Source organism: Dicentrarchus labrax, unplaced genomic scaffold (assembly GCF_905237075.1).
Source record: "Dicentrarchus labrax unplaced genomic scaffold, dlabrax2021, whole genome shotgun sequence".
NCBI lineage: Eukaryota > Metazoa > Chordata > Actinopteri > Moronidae > Dicentrarchus > Dicentrarchus labrax.
In genome coordinates, this window is record NW_026136702.1 from 1,694,278 (window position 1) to 1,718,549 (window position 24,272).

Genomic DNA, 24,272 nt, shown 5'->3' on the forward strand with positions numbered 1-24,272 from the left:
GAGAAAGGGATCCGCTTTCAGACTCCCTTCCCGGCTAGACTTCGAGTTTTCTACGCGGATGGGACACGCACCTACAACACAGCTGAGGAAGCAACGAAGGAGATGGCAGAGAAGGGGCTGCAGGTCACAGTGCTTAAACCACCCGAGACGCTGCTGGAGCAGATACGGAGGCTGTCCTGGTCGGTGAGCGGCAGACGAGGGACGAACACAGACGCATGCACGTCGAGGACCAATGATCAGAGACAAGCTCCAGAGATTCAGCTGGGGTCCGGCGCGAGAGGTCAAGATGCGGCTGAATAGAGAATAATCACGCAAGTATGGTTGAGAAGGAGTCCGATTACAGAATTGGACATCTTTGATTTATGCTCGGGCATTGCACAGCTGTTTCTGAAAAGCAGTGGGAGCTCCTCACTTACGTGTTGTCTAATGAGTGAGTGTAAGACTTGTATAGAAGATGCAAAAACCCCTCCACTGCGAGAAAAAATGTGTAAAATTGTAAGCCACACATCCTGATATTTTAGGTTTATGTTTGGAAGAGAGAGGATTGTTCTCCATGTAACAGAGGCTCCTAATTATTATTTCAAAGTGAAGTATAAAGAGGAAGAGGAAGTATCAATTAAAACACTGCAAAATGAGATTGATGAGATATTCTCAGAAGAGGTTAAAAAGAAACTGGTATTTTTGAAACAGGGGCACTATGAGGCAGCGAGCAAGGCAATGAAACTGTTATCATATAAACTGAGGAAACAACAGGCAGACGCCACTATTAATAAGATAAGATGCCCTCAAACTAAGAAAATACAGCATAGACTAGACCTAATTCAACAAAGTTTTGAAAATTATTATTAGGAACTATACTCACAACCAAAAGTAGATAACGAAGAAGAGATGAAGAGTTTTCTTGAATCTCTGAATCTTCCCACAATCACACAAGAACAAAATAAAGCCCTGTCTGCGGATATTACTGAAATAGAGGTCAAGGCAGCAATATCAAGACTCAAACCACATAAGAGTCCAGGTTCAGACGGCTTCACAGCCGAATGGTATAAGTCTTTCAAGGAACAGCTAATTCCAAAACTGTGCCAGATATGTAATGGAGCACTCAAAAAGGGAGAGATTCCCCCCTCATGGAAGCAAGCCATGATCTCAGTAATACCAAAGGAAGGCAAAGATTCATTAGATTGTAAACAATTTCGACCCATCTCAGTGTTAAATTTAGATTATAAAATGTATATGTCAATATTGGCTAGGAGAATTGAAAAACTCTTGCCATCTCTTATTCATTTGGACCAGACGGGTTTTATTCATGAGAGACAGACCCAAGACAGCTTAAGGAGGACGCTACATATTATGTGGTAAATCCAACAAAACAGGACACAAGCTATGTTAATGGGATTGGATGCTGAGAAGGCATTTGACTCAGTAAGGTGGACTTTTTTGTATAAGGTATTAGATAAATTTGGTTTTCATCATACTCTTATTGAGGCTTTCAAAGCGGTATATAGTAAGCCAACAGCAAGAATTAAAATAAATGGCAGTCTCTCAAATTATTTTATTTTGGAACGTTCTTGTAGGCAGGGTTACCCCTGTTCTCCACTTCTCTTTGCCCTCTTTATAGAACCTTTCAGTCAATATATTAGGCAAAACGGGCAAATCAAGGGCATAAATATTGCAGGACAGGAACAAAAAATATCTCTGTTTGCAGATGACGTGTTCATTTTTTTATCACAACCATCCACATCTCTACCAGCTTTAATGTCATCATTGGATAGGTTTGGTCAATTATCAGGCTATAAGATAAATATCCAGAAAACTCAGGCTATGTCTTTTCATTTCAACCAACCAGATGATTTGGTAACTAAATACAGCCTGAGCTGTAACAAGAAATCAATGAAGTATCTGGGAATTAATCTTACCCAAGATATTACAAAATTATTTAAAGCCAACTATATCCCTCTCAACCTTAAAATCAAATCTGACATCTCCAGATGGAATCACTTACCTTTTCTGAGTTTAACATCAAGGATTGAATCGGTCAAAATGGTGATTTTACCCCGCCTGTTTTATCTCTTCCTATCGCTGCCAATTGAAATAAGTGCTCAACAGTTCATTGAATGGCAGAAATTAATTTCTCGATATATCTGGATGGGTAAAAAACCAAGGATAAAATTCAAAGTAATGCAATTATCAAAATACAAAGGGGGAATGGCATTGCCAAATTTAAAAGATTACTACCATGCGGCTCAGATAAGATCCCTGGTGTATCTCTGTGACCCACAGTTCAGGGCCAGATGGAAGGATATAGAAGAGGGAGGATCTATGGGCCCACCTGTGCAGGCAGCAATGGCAGACAAAAAACTAGTAGACAGTCTTTCAAATAAAAATAACCCCTGGATAAAAACAACACTAAGAATCTGGTACAAAGTAGTTTGGAAATACAATTTAAAGGGTGCAGGAAAAATATTACGTTGGTGTGCATATGACATGGATTTTATTCCAAATAGGACAGATAGTAGATTTAAAATATGGATGGAAAGGGGCCTTACGGCTTACTGCTGCCTCACACACAATGGGTCTGTGAAAGGTTTTGACGATCTCAAAAGAGAATATGGTTTAGAGAAACAAGATTTTTTCAGATACCTTCAAGTAAGGCATCGATTAAATACAATTTTGACAGAGGACTTGGGTAGTGATATCCTGAAGGTTTTTGTTTCAACTTACAAATCCGGGGAGTGGAAAGAGACTAATATCTAGATTATATAAAAGTTTTCTAAACTCCTCAAATTCGAACACCCTGCATGTTAAATGTAGATGGGATAGGGAGGAAAATCTGGTCATACCTGAGGATGAATGGGAAAACATTTGTAAATAACAATGGAAAACCACAACCTCACATAGCTGGCGGGAGTTTGGATGGAAAAACGCCTGCTCAGAAGAGACACCAAGGGAGTGGAACAAGTTGTTGGAGGATGTGTGGTTCAGATATAGCCAACCATTATCATTTATTTTGGGATTGTCCGAAACTTTTGTCTTACTGGCATGACATTCATGATTGTCTGGAATACATATTTCAAATTACTATACAATTTGATGTCAGCTCAATCTATTTTGGTACCATGGTTTTGCATATTCAAACAACAGCAGATAAATACCTAATGAAGATATTGTTAATTGGCGCAAAGAAAGCTGTAACAAGAAAGTGGCTACAACCCAATGCACCGACACTGGAAGAATGGCAAGGAACTGTTCATGAAATCTGCAACATGGAGAGACTGACGTTCGACTACAATCAGAGAAAATTAAGAGATGGTGGTCAAAATGGATTAGATATATAAGATTACAGAGACCTGAACTGCTTTAAGTACCTTTATCACATGGCCTGACGTACCAGATTATTGAATATTGGGATAACTGAAAATTGCTGTCGGTAGATCTGGATGGGAAATGAGGAAGTGTGACATCCGTTGTTCAATTGTTCGTTTTACACATTGTAAAAAAGAAGAAAAAGGAGAGTAATAGATGGGAGATTATATGATAGTGCAATTATGTAAGTGCTTGATTCTGTTTTGCGTTGTGTGTGTGTATAATTGTACTGACTTTACCTTGTATGTTTCTCCTTGATAAAAATAAAATAAAAAAAAAAAAAAGCATTGTTACACATTTTAATTGGGGATCTAATAAAATGGGTCCATGACCAGGCATAGACCGATTATTGGATCCGATATTCAGCATTTTTTCTTTTTGTACCATAAATTTTTTTCAACCGATTGCTGATAAATACACACATTAGTGAGAGTAGAGTAAAATGTAAAATGATTCTGAAAAGATATTTTTTGCAACATTTGATTAAACATGTTTAAATTACTCAGATATTTTACTTAAGTTAAAGTAGCAACACCACAATACTCAAAGAGACTAAGATTATAATTATCAATGTGTTCTATCTATAATAATTATTCATAATTTATAAGTTGATTTATATTTTATATTGATAATGTGAATCTGCAAAGTAACTAAAGTAATAAATAAATTCTCTTAGTTTCACTGGTTGTTCAAAATATTTTTTCCTGCAATTGTTCGGTTCCAAATATTGATTATCGGTTTCCTTCATTACTAATAATCGGTATCTGTAACAGCCCTGAAAGAAACATATCAGTCGATCCCTATCAGTGACCCATTCTGGGTCCCAACCCAAAGTTTGGGAAACGCTGCTTTAAAGAATGAGTATGTGAATATATTTTGGTCCGTCTGTTGAGACATCAGTAAATGTCTCATTTATCCAGCGAGTTAAATCTTTAGAGAAATCCTCTTACTGCTCTGCAGACAGTCAGCCAGCTCCTCCTGCTTCATTCTCCTCAGGAAGTGCAGTGTGATCTTCAGAAATGCCTCTCTGCTGCTCCTCCTCTGCTCTTCATTCTCACCGTCCAACACCTCCTCATCCTCCCTCTGAATCTCTAAGCATTGTGGGTAATCTGAACTCAGAACCTTCTGGATCTTCTTCAGCTCGTTCTTCACAAAAGTGACAATGTTGTCCTCCAGCAGCTGGAACAGAATATTATATGAATGACTCAATCAAAGTCAAATCATGGAAGCAAACATCAGATCCATGTTGGACAGACTGACAATCCACTGGTCTAAAAGGTGCAGCATGGAGATTATTGTGAACACAATAGATGTAAAAGTAGTTGTTGTCCATGTACAGACCATAAATATGGAGTCCAGGTGTGTTTGATGCTGCTGGGCAGACTGACCACTGGGAACCTCTGAGCTCTCCTGGTCCACTCTGTGGAGGAATCATGAAGAATGAGCTCACATTATGTCTGTCCACACAGAGACAAACACAAGGTAAAGGTCCATGAAAAGGTTTAATAACTGGAGATCTCACAACTGGGAGTCTGATAAAAACATCATCATTTCTTTTCCATCATCAGTTTGAAATCCTCACCTTTGATCAACAGAGTGGCGGCCATCTTTGAAGTCTCTATAACGACCCATAGAGCGATCACTCTTCATGGACACACAGCTGGGTTCAGGTTTTTTCCTCCTGATAGAAAAACAGGATCAGTTCTGCACTGCACCCACAACACACTGAGACAGAACCAGTGACTGAATACACCGACTGTACACAGTGTATTTGTACCCAGGGAGTTCTTGGTTAGGATTTCTATAAAGTCAGTGTTTGATTTAGACATGTTTCACTGTGTATTTTAAAGCTGTATTCAGTGCAGTGTGCAGTATAGGCGGGGAAATGATGGAGTGGAGTGACCATATCGGTCCAATTAGGATAAAAGAGGAACAGACGTGGTGTCAAAGCAGTGAGTTTCTATAAACTGCTGCAACTATTTGTTCACTGTGAAACTGAGGCTGTTGTAAACTGACACAAACCATCACCGTCCATTAAAAGACATTTTAAAACATTTAAAAATAGAGATTTCACAACTGAGAGTCTGATAAAAACACATCATTTTATTTTCACCATCAGTTTGAAATCCTCACCTTTGATCAACAGAGTGGCGGCCATCTTTGAAGTGTATAAGACGACCCATAGAGCGATCACTCTTCATGGACACACAGCTGGGTTCAGGTTCAGGACAGTCTGGTCTCTGATGGATCCTGATAGAAAGAAATTCATTAAAGCTCACATATTCAGAAACATTGTCACTGAATCAAAGACTTTGTGAAATGATGTATAATTTGAAATGTTTGAATACAGGGCTGGACAATAAGAACAATGTCTTCAATTACTGACATTATGGACGTGTTACTGAACACAATTTACTGATGTCACACACTTCAACACACTGTCTGAATTCCATATAATTAAAGTGAGAGCAGCTACAACATCTAACCAGAGAGCAATCAGCTCCCAGTCCAGTCCAGAAGAGCAGAATGTGGAACTGGTCAGACTGGAATGAATCAGGACAAACATCAGCAGTGAGCAACATGAGGAAGGAAATCTGCTCTGATTGATTCAAACACATGTTACTGTTACATTTCTCATTATGAAGCTGAATGTTTCTCCTGATACTGATTTGAGATCAGATTGTCCAGCCCTGTTTGAATACTGACAACTACGTACTTTAGCTCAGATAAATGTCTTTGTTTCAAATGGAGAATCAAAGCCTTTGTGACATGGAGAAGAGTCATGGACAGTTAGAGATCCTCATCTCACCTCTGAGCTTTGGTCCTTGTGTCATGTTCCCCACACAGAGTGCTTTTAGAGGGAGGGACTCCCTCCTCTCTGTCCTCACACTGATTCATAGCAGAGCCCACACCTTCACACAGACACAGCAACCTGCTGGGAGAGATCACACATTATTTCCCATCATTCCTCTCAGTCACATGACAAACACACACAGCTCTGATTGGAGGAAACGGCTCATTCAGCTCAATACTAAATCCACTCATCTGACAGTTTCCATGCAGAGTAGAAATGTTGTTGGCACTTTGAGCTGCAGTATCTAAGAAATGACATTCACAATGCTCTTTAGTCTGTGGGGTTGGTTGAAGACTAGAGGAATACACTTCATGTTGCTGTTTCACTTCTATTTGATTGACTTTGAAAAGCTCCTCAACAGTTGAAATGTTGCTCTTTTTCCAAGTCTACTATATCCAGTCAGAGCATGCAGTGGCAGCTCGTCCAATAATCCAAAATCAATCCTGTTACCTTGGCAGCTGCTGCTGAATTCACATCCACATCAGCTCCCAGAGACTTTCTACCTTCATCTGTAGAGGAAACACTGAGAGCAGAGCTGAAAGCATCAGTCCAATCACTGATCAGCACTGAGAACTCATTGTTACTCCCTCCAGTTTAAATCACGAACACAAGTCGTTCCTTTTATGCACGGGCATTTATTTGCACATTGGTGGTCAGTCATGCCGTGAGAACTCATTGGCCGCGTTAACTCAAGGGGAGTAAGAAAGGAAACTTCAAACGTCGAGTCTCATCCAAATCTCCGTAGCATTAATAAGTATCTTCATAACGTCATCTTCTAATTAACATTCCAGGTGCTCTGTTCCTCGTGTGCTGTGTAGAGTGCGTCTAAATAACGACCCGCCCCTCTACAACATAACAACATTAGTTCCGCTATTAAATACACATCTCTCTCTCTGTGTATATGTGCATGCTCTTAAAATACACTGCTAACAGAAATATCCCTTAAAACGTAAATTATTTTAATTGTTGACTCAAAAGTATAAAATGAACTTAAACTGTATAACTGTCTCTGACGGCAGCTACACTCCCACCAAATCACTGGTGATTTCTCTAATTAACTTAACATATAGAATTCTTTTGAGAATATTTATGGAATCTGCAACAAGGAACTGTAAGCAGTTACTCATATTATTACTCAGCTTCAAGCAGAGTAACTGTCTTGTGGATGGGCCTCTCTAGGAAGACTGGTTTAGTTAGTCGTTTCCCTTGTCCATCTAATGCTGAGTTACTGATCATCAGTTGTAGCTTTCTCACACATCCGTCGTCATCAGGGTACACTTGAGTGACCTTAGCCAACTTCCATTCATTTCTTGGAGCAGCATCATCTTGCACAATCACCACATCATTGACCTTTGCATTTCTGTGTATCTTGTGCCATTTTTGTCTCTGTTGCAGGTTCAACAGGTACTCCCTTTTCCATCTAGACCAAAACTCGTTGGCTAAATGTTGCACTTTCCTCCATCTTTTGTGAAGATAAAGGTCTTCTTTCACAAACTCTCCTGGTGGTGGCAAGAGTATTGAAGACTTCATTGTCAAAATGTGATTGGGTGTAAGAGGCTGCGGTCCAACTGGATCATTGAGCAGATGTGCTGTTAGAGGTCTGCTGTTTATGATTGCCATGACTTCATAAAGATAAGTCCGCAAAGACGAACCATCAAGTCTCCGAGAAGACTGATCCAGAATGGATGTCAACACACTTCTTATGGTTCTGATTTGCCTTTCCCAGGCCCCACCCATATGGCTTGCTGATGGAGGGTTCATGACAAACTCACAGCCTAGTTGCTTTAGGCATTCTTGGTTCATCTCCTTTACAGCTTCCAGGAGTTCACGTCTTGCACCAACATAGTTAGTGCCCTGGTCAGATCGAAGTAGTCGAACATTTCCCCGTAGGGCAATGAAGGCACGAAGAGCATTGATGAAGGCATCGGCCGTCATGTCATCAAGAAGCTCTATGTGCACAGCACGAGAGCACAAACAAGTAAATAGCAGGCCGTACCGCTTTAGTTCCCTTCTTCCCTCCTTGACGTAGAATGGGCCAAAGCAGTCCATCCCACAATATGTAAAGGGAGGAGTCGTCTCCATGCAATCATGGGGTAAGTCTGCCATTTTCTGTTCTTCAGTGGGCCTTCTGAATGTTCTACACTTGACGCACTTGTAGATGTAGGATGACACAGAATGACTACATCCAAGTATCCAGATGCCATTTGAATGTAGTTCATTCATTGTTATACCACGCCCCTGATGTTGTACCTGCTGATGGTAGTGCTTTATCAGCAACTTTGATACGTGACAGGTCTTTGGCAAGATTGCTGGATGCTTGATGTGGGGGTGCAAAGCAGCATGCTCTAGTCGCCCTCCCACCCTGAGAATACCATGTTCATCCAAGAAGGGGTCCAATCTGTGCAGCTTACTGGCTTTGTCTTTGGTTGTTACTTTCCCTTTGTCTTGAAGACTTTGGATTTCATCAAAGAAGGCTTCCTGTTGGACCATGCTTATGATGTTAAGTTCTGCTTCCTTTCTCTCTTCAAGACTTGTAGCTTCATTGCTTCTTGGTGACAACCCTTTCAGCTCCTTGGCACGTCGCACAAGTCTTGTGATGGCTTTGACCAACCTTGTCCAACTGGAGAACTTTAGGAAGCGATCGATCAATGAACCTTCCGCTGTCATAGTGTGTACCTTGTGTACCACAGCCTTACGAACTTCTGGGTCTTCGACTGCAACATCTCCCACCTTAACATCTCCACTGGAAAGCTCATCACACCAGAGAAAATCTGGACCAGTAAACCAGTTGGATGCAATCAAATCCTTTGCCTTAAGACCCCTTGACGCGTGGTCGGCAGGATTTTCTTCAGAGGTCACATGTCTCCACTGGCTTGGATTGGTACTGTCCTTGATGCGCTGGACACGGTTTGCAACAAATACATGAAACCGTCTGGCGTCATTGTTGACATATCCAAGAACGACCTTTGAGTCCGTCCAGAAGAAATCCTGTGCATCTTTAATTTCCAACTCTCTTTTAAGCATGTCACTTGTCCGAACAGCAACAACAGCAGCTGACAGCTCAAGTCGTGGCACCGTGGTGACCTTTGTGGGGGCCACTCTTGCCTTGCCCATGACCAAGGAACAGTGGATTTGGTTTGATGCACTGATTGCTCTCAGGTACGTACATTCTCCATACCCTGTGACACTTGCGTCAGAAAAGTGATGGAGTTCGTATTTCTTTACTTCTTTGAAACCTTCTGGAAGGTAACATCGCTGAATCTTGACATCAGCTAGGTTCTGTAGATCCAACAACCATTCCTCCCATTGTGGCCGAAGGTCATCAGATAGTGGTTCATCCCACCCAATCTTGTCTCGGCACATCTGCTGAAGTATTTGCTTCCCGACCAGAATGAAAGGAGCTACAAATCCGAGTGGGTCGTAGATAGAGGCAACTGTTGACAAAACTCCTCTTCTAGTGAGTGGACGCTCATTCACAATCACTCTGAACTGGAACTGGTCTGAAGCTACACACCATTTAACACCTAGCGCTCTCTCGATTTGCGGCTCACCAAGAGGCAAGTCCTGATTTCGTACCGTTTCAGCACACTCTTCTTCGGGGATTGATGCAAGTACCTCTTGGCGGTTGGAAACAAACTTGTGGATATGTAGCTTGCCAGCGCTACAAATCTGCCTTGCTTCACTGACCAACTGTATTGCTTCATCTATTGTGAACACACTTGTCAGGCCATCATCCACATAAAAGTTTCTTTCAATGAAGCGAATGGATGCTTCGTTGAAGTAACCTTGTCCTTGCATGGCAACATGTTTGAGGCCATAGTTTGCGCAGCCAGGTGATGAGGCTGCCCCAAACAAGTGCACTCTCATCCGGTAGACTGACCTTTGCGAAACCGGCAGAGAACACCTATCAAAGTATTTGTCAGTTCTGGCCCACTGAGCAGGTGATCATTCAACGACACACCTTGGAACTTTGCCGAACAATCGAACACGACCCTTATTTTCCCTGGTTTCTGTGGGTGATACACCCCATGGTGCGGGATGTACCAGGCAGGGCTCTTGTCAAGTTGGTTTTCTGGTACCTTTTCAGCATCTCCACGAGCTATTGTTTCACTCATAAAGTTTACATAATCCTTATGGTACTGCTTGTCCTTCTCAAATCGTTTTCTCAAACACTTGAGACGGTGATCTGCACATTTCCTGTTGTCTGACAGACTTGGCCTGTCTTCCTTAAATGGCAGAGGCATTTCACAGTGACCATCTGCTTTTATTCTGATTCCTTCCTCCATTATTGATATGAAGCGGAAATCCTCTTGAGAGAAGTGAGCATCCTCAACGGTTCTCTCTGTGAAGTCTGACTCGAGCACCTTTATCACATCTGGTGGAGTGATTAACTCCTTGACTTGTGTTCGGCAAATGTATCGGACTTCACTTGTTAGATTAGTAGGTGACTTAAGATGAGGGGTCACCTGTCTCACAATAATGCTGTGGCTGCTTCCAATGGCATCGCCATAGTCGACACAGGGATTGACACAGCCGACTATACTCCAGCCAAGGTCTGTTCTTTGAGCAAATGGCTCATTGTCTTTACCTGATACAATTTCTCTTGGCAGCAAGGCTTGAGAACAATTGTAACCTATGAGCAGACCAATGTCACATTGGATTAAAGGTGCGATCTCTTCGGCAAGGTGCTCCAGGTGCGGCCATGCCCTTGCTGTCTTGGGTGTAGGAATATGACTTAGATTGGCAGGAATGAATTCTCTTGAATAGGTTACTGGGAGAACGATTTTCTTTGATGAATAAAAACCTCTGACCTGCAGCCCAGTAATCTTTTGACTTGGAATGACAGCTCTTCGGGATGACAATGTGGAGAGCTTTAAATGCACAGGCTCTTTTTGCGTGTCCAAAGTTTCTGCCTTCTCTTGCAAGATGAAGGTGGTGTCACTTTGGTTGTCCAGAAGTGCATATACGAGAACCTCAGTCTCTGGGTTACTTGTCGTGGACAGCCAGACTGGAATAACAGTGGATGTATAGGTGCTGTTCATGTCTTGCACCACTCTGTTAGATGTGGCTTCATACGACGTTTCATTGGTCTGTTTAGAATCTGTTCTTTCCTTCTCTGTTGAGTGTTTCCCACTCTCTTTACGTTCATCAACCCGCTGTTCTTTCTTTCCGTCTTCCTTAGTACGGTCTTCATGTAAACACGTTGGGTGTTTCCTTTTACATGTGTCACAGACACTTCTCTGTTCACAGTTCTTTGAATGGTGTCCTGTTTGCAAACATCCAAAGCACAATTTCTTCATTCGCACAAACTTGACTCGTTCGGCTATAGACTTGTTCCTGAACTTCCGGCATGTCTGGATGTCATGGTATAGCTTCTCACAAAAGGCACACTCTTTAACATCTGGTCTTTCTTCAGAGTTACTTGCAAATACCTTTGCACCCATGGTTCGAGTCTTTGGTGTCTTCATTTTTTCACCATCACCAGACTTCAGAGCATGAAGTGAGGTCACTGGGTTACAAGCTATCTTGGCTTCTTTGGTGACAAAGTTAACAAATTGGCTGAAGCTAGGGAATTCCTGGCTTGCTTCTTCAATCTCAATGACCTTTCTGTTCCACCTGGCGGTTAACCAATCAGGAAGTTTGCTGAGCATTTTTTGGTTTTCACCACAGTCATTTAAGATTTCAAGACTCTTAATCTGCGACATTGCAGCTTGACAGCCTCGCAGGAAGTCTGAGAACTCTCTTAGTTCAGTGCTGCCCTTGGGTCCTACCTTTGGCCATGCAGTGAGCTTATCCCTGAAGGCTTTAGCAATCACAAAGGAACTTCCATACCTTTCTTCTAGGATGTCCCATGCTGCATAGTAGGCTGCATCTGTGCCTAACAGGAAGTAACTCTCAATGGCTTTCCTTGCAGGTCCGCTAACATACTTGCGGAGGTAGTAGACCTTCTCATTTACTGGAATATTCTTTCGGTCGATCAATGTTTGGAAAGACATTTTCCAGTCTTTATACCTTAGTGGGTCTCCACTGAAAACAGAAGGCTCTGGTACTGGGAGCCGGCTTGCACTTATGGACTCTGCTATTGCTTTAGCCAGTGCTGTAGTGCTATCCTCCTGATGAGCATTAGCAGAAGGTTGCCCTCTTGTTGCAGTTTGTGTCATCACAGCAGGTTGTACATGTGCAGCACCTTGTCGTGGTACAGTGTGATGTACTGGGAAACTTCCTGGGTTCAGTGCAGGTTTTTCCTGCATAGGCTTGCAATCATTGAGCAACTCTGATATCTCTTCGTCTGAACCAACGTCTTGTTTATAGACTTGCAGCCTTGCTTTGGCAGCATTCATCTTCTTAACTGTCTCTAAGCGCTCTATCTGTCTGCGCTTCTCTTCTAGTGCCTTTTTCTTGCAGCATTTTCTGCTTCTTGTATTGCAAGCCTCTGTATATTCTCTGCTTCAAGATTTTCAAGCTCTTTTTCTTCTAGGACCTTTAAAGTAGCTTGAGTTGCAGCTAGCTCCGCTGCAGCTTCTTGTTTCTTGGTAGAGGACAGACTTGATGAGTCTTGATTTTATACTTGCACTGAACCTCTGAGATGCTGATAATGAGAACACAGAGCTAGTATCAGGCCTGCATGCTCGTTCTTTATGAAACTCTTGAACTTTATCTTTCCCTTCAAGATGGTTCCATGAGTGTTCCAAGATCTGCATTGAGACAGAATGACAAGTGTCTACTCGACGTCGGGTTTCCCCATCAGGGACCATGTGTTTGCGCAAGTCTTCATAAACTCCTTTTACATCTGTTGAAGCATGGTTGATTTTGGTTATGAGGTCTTGTAGGATCTCACTTGAGGGTGATCCTTTGAGTGCTTTCTTAGCCTCCTTAGCAAGAGCTTTCCATTTGTCATAATTAATATCGAAGCAATGCTGAAGGCTTTTGGATTTGGCATCATAGAGTGCTTGACCCCTTTCAGTAAGTTTTTGGGTTCTCTGGCTCCTTCGTGGTCCTTCTTCTGCAGCAGCTTGTGCCTCTGCACTTAGGTCCATTTCTTTTAATAGGTTTGTGTCAAACGTTTCATTATCCTGTGTTCTAGACTGCTGCTGTAACTCCACAGCTTCATCCGTACTGTCTAAGTCCAACTTATTATGTGCACATTCATACTCAGACATCTTCAATATTGTTCGTACATAAATTAGTTAACTAGCTTAGCTTAAATGTTGCTAAACAGCTTATAGTTTAAATTGACTTAATAATGTTAATGTGACTTAATGTGTTGTGAACACCCTGTCACAATACAAATGCACTTATAATGCACAAAGAACATTTCCCTTTTAACCACTTAGCAATTTACACAAATAGTGGTTGTACTGTTGCTGAGTAAAGGTGTAACTACCGTAAATCCAATATCAACAGGCACTTTAACATGTATATGCTATAACACTGTAACACTTTGAAACTTATAGCGCCTCTTTAAAACGTTATTCACACGCCAAAATTGCTCAGTATGAATTAAAAAAAGCATTGACTTTAACTTGTAACTTGTTGAAACATGTACATAACACCATAACACTTTGCACTTTTGGCACTTACAGTCCCTTTAAAGCAGTTAGCGAGGCTACTCCACTTCTTAACATTCAACTTGTTTTAAATGTGTTACTTATAGTTGGCGTAACCACGCGATGCTATTGAACTCTTTGCCACTTGCTTATGTTACCGGCGTATGCACAGTCTTATGTCCGCTCGACGCTAGAGTTCGACGACACTCATTAGCAGCTCTGTCCACAGCGGGTGCAGAAAGTCATCTCATCACTTGTGTCGGAGCAGGCTGAGTTCTCACTGTTCCTCCCTCCAGTTTAAATCACGAACACAAGTCGTTCCTTTTATGCACGGGCATTTATTTGCACATCGGTGGTCAGTCATGCCGTGAGAACTCATTGGCCGCGTTAACTCAAGGGGAGTAAGAAAGGAAACTTCAAACGTCGAGTCTCATCCAAATCTCCGTAGCATTAATAAGTATCTTCATAACGTCATCTTCTAATTAACATTCCAGGTGCTCTGTTACTCGTGTGCTGTGTAGAGTGCTTCTAAATAATGACCCGCCCCTCTACAACATAACAACATTAGTTCTGCTATTAAATACACATCTCTCTCTGTGTGTATGTGCATGCTCTTAAAATACACTGCTAACAGAAATATGATCCCTTAAAACGTAAATTATTTTAATTGTTGACTCAAAAGTATAAAATGAACTTAAACTGTATAACTGTCTCTGACGGCAGCTACACTCATCATCACTCATTCATCCTTTACATCAGTGGTTCCCAACCTTTTTCTATCACTGAGTAAACTGACGACCCCTGACTGAGGGACATATTTTATACATATTTCATATTATATCCAAAACTGTACAATCAACCCAAATATTGAACTCAGTAACTGCAAGAAGTTGAAGTTGATTCTGATGAATTCTGGAAGTTTTTATACAGTTTGTCTGTGTTATGTATCTTTTATCATTGTTTTTATCATAAATACTTAATATGCTTATCTCTTCCCTGATGTTTGGTCATTGATCTATTAGACAGTTTACTTTACATTGACTTTTCTTCACAGAAGTGAACCAGATGCTGAGATATAGGCCCTACCTATAGACCCCCCATGAAGCTATGGTGACCACTAGTGGGGGTCCCGACCCTCAGGTTGGGAACCACTGATTTACATCATTTCTCCTGTAAAACTATCAGCTGCTTCTCCACTGATTGGCTGCTTCTCTCTGTTTCCTCTCAGTGTCAGTTGAATCCCTTTGGCTTGTTGGACTGTTGCTCAGACTAAAGAAGCAGTTAGAAAACATGACTGTGAACTCTGGGAACTACTGATGGCCTTTTCTCATCACTGTCACACATTTCAAACTAATCAATACATGGATCAATAGTGGTTTGTTATTGGCCAGAGGAGATGCTGCCTGTTCTCATTGGTCAGTGTTGAGGAAGAATGAGAGCAGAAAGCTGCCATCAGCTGCTCTACTTCTACTATCAGTCCACTAGATGGCCTCATGGAGCTGCATTTATCTGACAGCTTTACTTCCTGTTTACTTTTCAAACATGGGATCAGTTTATAAAATAGAATTCATTATTTTACATTCAAGCAGCCAAAAGTATTTGAAGTAGTTCATATTGGCTCCACCTGCAGCAACTCCAACATTAAAGTAGTGATTACATGTTAATGCATCAATAATAATCATCCACTAATATAATAATACAACACTGACAGAGGCCATTCTGTACACTGACTACTTTCACTTTACATACTTCAACTACATTGATAAGGTGAGCTCATAAAGACAGACAGAAATCATACAGTGAGTACTCTGAGTACTGTCAGTGAGTACTCTGATTACTTTGAACAGTGACACACTGACAGTAAGATGGAGGAAACTCTTCCTCCATGTTGGTTCTCAGTTGACTGTTAGTAGAGTTTTCTGCTCTTTCTACTGAACTAAACTAACAAGATGAACAAAGAGTCATTGAGGAGTCAAACAGTGAAAAGTGTCTCTTACTAACCTTCACATGGACAGAAGAAGAAGCTGCGACAGGACGAGCTCACAAAGTGAAAGTAACCTGTGGACAGGGAGTGGCTGTGACGTCACGGTTGTCAGGGCAACAACAGGTGTGGGGGAGGGAAGTGAGATAAGACTGAGGGAGTGTCTCCAGAGAGAGACTGGGAGCTTCAACTACATTGTGCTGATAATACTTCTGTAAGTGAGGAACTGTTTTAATGCAGCACTTTAAGTTGTAATGGAGTATTTCTGTAGTGTAGTATTACTACTTTTACTATTCTCAGCTTTGAACTGTTGGTCAGACAACAGTGTGTCACTGTGGGCTCTGGATGATTGTAACGGGCATTTCATATATTTTAGATTAATGACAATAATAATTAGTCACAGTCCTTCCTCAATAGTTGAAATCAGCTCCACCTGAGCAGCTACAACAGCCAAATACAGCAGTAATAATAATCTAATGATAGAATATAATATAGTGTAACAGCTGTAGTTCCTTACTCCCCCCAGGGTGTCCTGACTCAATCCTCTGTTCCTCTAATCCAAGTCTACAGGAGGACGGACTGGTCCCTGAGGCCTCTGGTTACTGGTTGAGGGTCAGTCCCCATACTGGGGTCCGAGGCCCGACCCTCCACCACAGGGAGCTTTAAACCTGCCGTGTCGTGGGGTCAATCTCTGTGTTCAACCCCAGAGGAGAAGGCCTCCAGCTTGGTTTGGACTCACGTGTTGATCCCACTCTCTATGATCTCTTCTAACCTCTGACACTCTCCAGTTTAAAGGATATCACACATACAGAAAGGCAGTTCTCATCATATATGACCTCTGTACAATGAACTAGTGACTTTCCAGGATTTGTGGCCCATCTAAAATCGCCTCCTTGAGGGCTTTTGTCCAAATCAGCAGCGTCCTAATCCTTTTTTCCTTATTCCTTATTTCCTTATTTTATTCAAGCCAAATTTCCCTGGGCCCAGGGTTGTCACTCTCTTTTTCCTTTAATCCAATTCGACTATTCCTTAAAGCCTACTTTCACGCAGTGTCTAATTTACACATGTCTTACCGTTAAGAAGTTGAGGGCCCAGTCTTCATTAGTCTTGCATAGTTCTTTAGCTCACCTTCTCGTTACTAATTAGGCTATTCTACATCTATTCCTTTTCCTTTACTTTAATTTCCTATTTTTCTTATCTTCCCTATTATTACACTCACACTCCCCCTGTTGCGGTGTCTACAATGCAACACAATGTAGAACGGAATCTCTCCCCACACATCAACACAGCATGGCACACACAAACACACACACACCAGGTCCTTCACTGTGCGACCAGACAGCACACATACACACACCTTCAATATTTGCGAGCCAGGTGCGGGAGTTGATTCACTGAAGCTGCCGGGATGCAGGAGGTCACAGCACGTCCGGAGTTCGTGACGCCAAATTCCTGTGGCATCTTAAGTAGCGATGATGTGGAGATGTGTTGAAGAGAAGTCCGCTGACACCGTCTTGATTGTATATAAAAAAGGTTTATTACAAAAAGATACAGCATCATTTCAAGCCCCGGGAGCTTGGAGAGCATCCTGCCAAATGAAGAGCTCTGTCTAATTCACCTCGAACACAGGTTTATATAGATCAGTTACTCCAAAAATCAAAAGAAACGTTTCATTCCAATCCAAATGTTTAAGATGATAAGGGAAGGTGGGGGTTATCAAGTAAAGGTCAAAGGCCCTTCAACCACAAACAGTTGAGGCCAAAGACTATTGTAAAGCCATAAACATTCCATAGTAAGAATTAGTCCCTTAACCTCATGTACTACTAACACTGCATATATTGACATATATCATTTGAACTTATAACAGAATGTAATTTAAATTTATAAGCCTTCAGATACCACACCAAAAGGAAAATGGAATAAAATGATGAAAAGTCAGTCGTTATCTGCCTTTGAAAAATACTTTTCTGTGTCCAAAACAAAATAAAAGTAGTGTTTTTAAGAAATGACAAAGTCTCTCTGTATCAGGTCTGTTGACTATGTTGTTCCTCTTTCTCTTCCCCTCAGATAGAGGAACATTCTTCGGGCCCTATCTTGCCGATCTGAAACACAAGTATCAAACGCAAAACGCAAGTAGCTTTGTGGGCGGATCTCGGGCGCTGTTGCTCTTATGCCGGCGGGATAAATGACTCTTGCGCCCGGTGCAAATCTAAAATGGGTTGGTCTGAAGTAGCTACATTAGTCATAGGTGTGGTTTGGGCCTAACGTGCAATAAACCAATCAGAGTGTCATCTCACATTCCCTTTAAAAGCAGGCGCGCTTGTTCCATGGCGGATTGCTATCATAACGGCGGATTGGCCAGGCGCACGCCAGGAGCGGTTCACAGCCGAGGAGACCGACGTTCTCATCAGGGCCGTAAAATACTGAAGTGTCATTATTGACATGAAATAAATGTAACACAGCCATACAATAAATCCAAACAATGTACTGCAGCTCCGCAGGAAGAAGACCCTGGCCTCGGGAGCAGTGCGCAGGGGCCGAGCAGTGCGCAAGGGCCAGCTGAGGAGGGAGCAGCACAAACACCAAGGTGCAGAGGATCCAGACCCACTAAACGCCGGAGGACCACCCGTTCCTGCAGCAAACCGGGTTTGACATGGTGGAGCGGGAGCTGTCCGGGATGCGGCAAAGTATTAATGCCCGTCCTGACCGGGTGGCGATGTTGCTGCTGCCTCTCAGGCACATCTCCTCAAGTCTGCGCCCTTAAAATAGCATCTGAATAAGTGCCACTGACTGTAGACTAGGTTTTTCCTGGTCTGTGGCGGAATTGTTTTCTGAAACAGCAAAATAGCACCAGGGAACGTTTGCGCCGGAACATGCCTCCTCTTTTCACTGAACCGCCCCCCGGAGCGCAAGTTCATTCTCTAATTTAAGGACGTGCGTCGGTGGAGGGAAACTTCCAATGTGCGTCGAGTGCAAAATAGGAATTATACAAGCACCAGTGTACAAAGTCAATTGTGCTGAGTGCAAGATAGAGCCCATCATGTGTCTTCCCTTATTCCTAAACCACATAGTTCATGTTAACTCAGCAAGTGCCTGTATAAGTTCTTTATTTGTTTCTGTGGGGCAATTGATTTTGCCACAGCAGCAACAACAGTAACACAGAGTGAGACATACAGAAGAAAGAAAAACCCACCAATGACTACACATATTAAACACATAAAAACATTAAAACATTAAAACATCATTCTTTGAAAACTTCTATAACTGAGAAACATTGGCTCAAATCAAATGTGGCTGCTTGTTTTTCAAATCTTTTTTTTAAATCTCAATAAGAGGGAAAGTGTTTTTATGACTCAAATATTAAAGTGTGAACAAATATTCAACTTTGAGTCTAAAACTGAACTTTGTTGTCTTAAAACTTTTGTTTCTGTGAAGAAAAAATGTGTTCTAATGTCAAACAAGAGTCTTTCAGGATCAAATTCAGCATCTGTGTAAAAATAGTTCCAAGGTGTAAAGAGTGGCTTTGATTGGAACAAACTAAATTCATCATCTTTGGTCATCGTGGAACAAATGTACAAACTTTGATGAGGTTTTATGCTCATGGTTGTATTTTATGGTTTTATGATGAGTACACACAGAGTCTTATAGATCAGTACTCACATGCAGTCTCATGTTCTTTAAAGTTCTCATGTTCTCATTATCATTGTTCCCTTTCTTATCAACATGTTTGCTTTTACTGATTATTCCTCTGCTGAAGCTAATGGCTTCCAGATTATTCACTTTATTTTATTGTTGGCACAAACACATATTCATAAATCTTCCAATCACAAACCTTCATTTTTAGTCTTTGACTAAACATAAAAACACGTTTGTACTCTAAGAACAAGAAAGCTTGTAAAACCTTCAATGTATCTCCTTTATTCCATTGTTCTTTAATATTCTGTTATGGTCAGTACCATACTCCAGTAGTGTCAGTGTTTCTAGTGTCTTGCTCTGTTTGTGTGTTGTGGCTGTGGGACTCGTCTCACTCTCACTGGTTGCCTGAGGACTTGACTACCTGCTCACCTGTCTGACTGCTCAAACCTGCCAGCCTTCAACTCATCAGTGCTGCAATATATCAACCCTGGTTCTTCATGCGCCCCCTCCAGATCCTTGTTTCAGCCTGTTTGGTAGATACTCTCTCGGCCGTCAGGTGAAATGTATCATGTGTGTTTTCCCTCGTGTTGGCGTTCTTAACCTTGTTTTTTCTGTGCCTGAGGATCATCACCTGCTCTTCAGCCAGCCTGCTCCTTCTGCACACTGCCTCCACCCTCCGCTCCACTCTGCCTAGATCTCAGCCATTATCCACTCACCACTGCCAACCGGAGCTTCACCTCACCATCTCATCAGCCACCAACTAGTTTTACAATAAAGCCCTGCTTTGGTCATCATACTCAGTTTGTGTTCTGCCTGTGGGTTCCTGTGTTTAACACAACATGTTCTTGTCCTCATGTCACTGTGATGTCTCCACGGTGTATGATTTCTGTCTCTAAATCAGAATCAGAAGTTTTTACACATACGAGGAATTTGCCTTGGTGCATCGGTGCATAAGAATCCCAAACATATAAATAAAGACCGAGAGATCTAAAGCTGTACAAGAATGACATTTACAATGTGCAAGGTAGGAAAAAACAGTAATGTAATGTAATGCATATATACAGGGTGGGTTTAGGAGTCAGTGTCAGTGGGGGGGTCCGGGCCTTGTTAATGAGGACAGCTGCAACAGCAACAACAAAGTGGAGTGATGAAGAAGAAACACTCACAGGTCAGTCTCTGTGGTCTTCATGACTGTATTTATTAAAGTTGTGGGGCAGGAAACAGCAGTTTCTATACATATTATACATTATATAAGGTGACGTCCTCAAACCCAAAGATATTCAGATCTTCATTCTGATGGTATTTCTTCAAACAATGAAGCTATTATTCAAATAAGAAGTGATTGATTGATTAGTTTACACAGAAGTGATTCATGAAGATCCAATAAAACAACCTTTTACCTTTTGAACCAGCTGGATCTGCTGCACGGGCTCCGTCAGCTCCAAACAGGACTGCAGGGTCTGAGCGAGCTGCCTGACTCCATCCTCTCCTCCACCCACAGAGAGGGACGCTGGGAAACATCACACACAGCTATTAATCACTTAGGAAGCGTAATGCGTTTGCTCGTCAGCAGTTGGGCCACGTTACCTATCAGCTGGTGCAGTTTGTCCTCATCCAGAACCACGGCCTCCACTCTGGCCGTCTTCTTCTTCACCACCATGACTCTGCCCTGAGTGAGTGAGGAGCACCAGCGCTTCCATTCAGTTCATCAGTGTAAAGCAACATTTCCACATTGTAAATGGCGTTGACTTTAAATACGTCAACCTCTATAAACCCTCACTCTCTCTCAGACAATGGATCACATTACAGCCACACAGGGTTGTGTTTGGGCAACAATCTGCTGATAGGAAATGTATTAAAAAGTCTCATTTTAGGAAAACGGACACACCACCATATGGATCAAATCTGAGTTTCAAAAGGTTTTTATGGAAGCAGAACAATGAATGTGTGTCTGTGTTTATCCTATAACATCCAACATCAGAGCCAGTTTGTCTCCCAGCTGGAGGTTTAAACCCAACAATCAATACAGCCGATTAGAGAATGGATGCAATATCACAATATGACATTTCAACAAAAAGCTTTGCTGTTAGAAATAGAAAGGATTAGAAACACTTCCAACAATTACTATATTAAAGAGCTTTTTTGAAATGAATGCTTTTAAAAATAGAACTTGTGTCTGTACAGAGCTGCTAGAAAGTTTTCAGATTATTTCTTTATTCAATAGGAAATCACTTTATCAATGAAATGAAATGAGAGATCTTTAGGGAACAAACTGGCTTGGAGAGAAAGTTCCCTAAAATAGGAGCAAAAGTCCAAATTCATCAACATTTGTGCTTTTCCACAAACTTCCTGCAGTTCTTGTGTTCCCTATTTAAAGTCCATCAGCTGTTCTCTAACTGTTACTGTGTATGCATTGAATATCAGATGAAATCTCCAGAAACTCACTCAGTCAATCAGTTGACTCACTGACAGAAAAGGAGCTTGCTGATGTTAGCTGCTAACTATTAGCTCGTTAGCTGCCTGTCGCTGACTCTACGTCCGTCATTCAAATGCGACACAGACACAGAAAACACCGAAGCAATAAAACAATAAAACAACTCTCCCAAAAAGAGCCGAGCGCTTCACTTAAAGAGGAAAGTTCAATAGAAGAATCATTCACCTCAGTTCAGCATGTGCTTCACTCTCAGCTCCTCAGCTGCAGCTGGAACCGGATGTCAAGCTGGAGCACACAGCCTTCACTGCCGGGACTTTCACAATAAAACCAGATTCAACACACAGCAAAATAAAAGCACAGAGATTCAACACATAATAATATAAAATCAGATTCAACAAATACAATAAAATCAGAGAGATTCAACACACAACAAAATGAAATCAGAGAGATTCAACACATAATAATATAAAATCAGAGAGATTCAACAAATAAAATAAAATCAGATTCAACACATAATAATATAAAATCAGATTCAACAAATAAAATGAAATCAGAGCGATTCAACAAATAAAATAAAATCAGAGAGATTCAACAAATAAAATAAAATCAGAGAGATTCAACAAATAAAATAAAATCAGAGAGATTCAACAAATAATAATATAAAATCAGAAAGATTAAACAAATACAATAAAATCAGACAGATTCAACAAATAAAATAAAATCAGAGAGATTCAACACATAAAATAAAATCAGAGAGATTCAACACATAAAATAAAATCAGACAGATTCAACAAATAAAATAAAATCAGAGAGATTCAACACACAACAAAATAAAATCAGAGAGATTCAACAAATAATAATATAAAATTAGAGATTCAACAAATGAAATAAAATCAGAGAGATTCAACAAATAAAATAAAATCAGAGAGATTCAACACACAACAAAATGAAATCAGAGAGATTCAACACATAATAATATAAAATCAGAGAGATTCAACAAATAAAATAAAATCAGATTCAACACATAATAATATAAAATCAGATTCAACAAATAAAATGAAATCAGAGCGATTCAACAAATAAAATAAAATCAGAGAGATTCAACAAATAAAATAAAATCAGAGAGATTCAACAAATAAAATAAAATCAGAGAGATTCAACAAATAATAATATAAAATCAGAAAGATTAAACAAATACAATAAAATCAGACAGATTCAACAAATAAAATAAAATCAGAGAGATTCAACACATAAAATAAAATCAGAGAGATTCAACACATAAAATAAAATCAGACAGATTCAACAAATAAAATAAAATCAGAGAGATTCAACACACAACAAAATAAAATCAGAGAGATTCAACAAATAATAATATAAAATTAGAGATTCAACAAATAAAATAAAATCAGAGAGATTCAACAAATAAAATAAAATCAGAGAGATTCAACACACAACAAAATGAAATCAGAGAGATTCAACACATAATAATATAAAATCAGATTCAACAAATAAAATGAAATCAGAGAGATTCAACACACAACAAAATGAAATCAGAGAGATTCAACACATAATAATATAAAATCAGAGAGATTCAACAAATAAAATAAAATCAGATTCAACACATAATAATATAAAATCAGATTCAACAAATAAAATGAAATCAGAGCGATTCAACAAATAAAATAAAATCAGAGAGATTCAACAAATAAAATAAAATCAGAGAGATTCAACAAATAAAATAAAATCAGAGAGATTCAACAAATAAAATAAAATCAGAGAGATTCAACAAATAATAATATAAAATCAGAGAGATTCAACAAATAAAATAAAATCAGAGAGATTCAACAAATAATAATATAAAATCACAGAGATTCAACAACTAAAATAAAATCAGAGAGATTCAACAAATAAAATAAAATCAGATTCAACAAATAAAATAAAATCAGATTCAACAAATAAAATAAAATCAGAGAGATTCAACAAATAAAATAAAATCAGAGAGATTCAACAAATAATAATATAAAATCAGAGAGATTCAACACATAAAATAAAATCAGAGAGATTCAACAAATAATAAAATAAAAGCAGAGAGATTCAACAAATACAATAAAATCAGAGAGATTCAACAAATAAAATAAAATCAGATTCAACAAATAACAAAATAAAATCAGAGATTCAACAAATAAAATAAAATCAATTCAACAAATAAAATAAAATCAATTCAACAAATAAAATAAAATCAGAGAGATTCAACAAATAAAATAAAATCAGATTCAACAAATAAAATAAAATCAGAGAGATTCAACAAATAAAATAAAATCAGAGAGATTCAACAAATAAAATAAAATCAGAGAGATTCAACAAATGAAATAAAATCAGAGAGATTCAACAAATAAAATAAAACCAGAGAGATTCAACAAATAAAATAAAACCAGAGAGATTCAACACATAATAATA

General features: G+C 40.1%; 1 protein-coding gene and 1 long non-coding RNA gene across 2 annotated transcripts in view; both read right to left on the reverse strand.

Annotated features, from left to right (window-relative positions):
• Nucleotides 1-24,272, reverse strand: part of LOC127373978 (uncharacterized) — a 423,284-nt gene that overhangs the window by 89,009 nt on the left and 310,003 nt on the right. The gene's annotated exons all lie outside the window — the stretch shown is intronic.
• Nucleotides 6,201-6,649, reverse strand: LOC127374101 (uncharacterized). Its single transcript, XR_007886996.1, has 2 exons — nt 6,559-6,649; nt 6,201-6,461 (listed from the first exon to the last, which is right to left on the reverse strand). It is a non-coding gene; the product is annotated as an uncharacterized LOC127374101 (long non-coding RNA).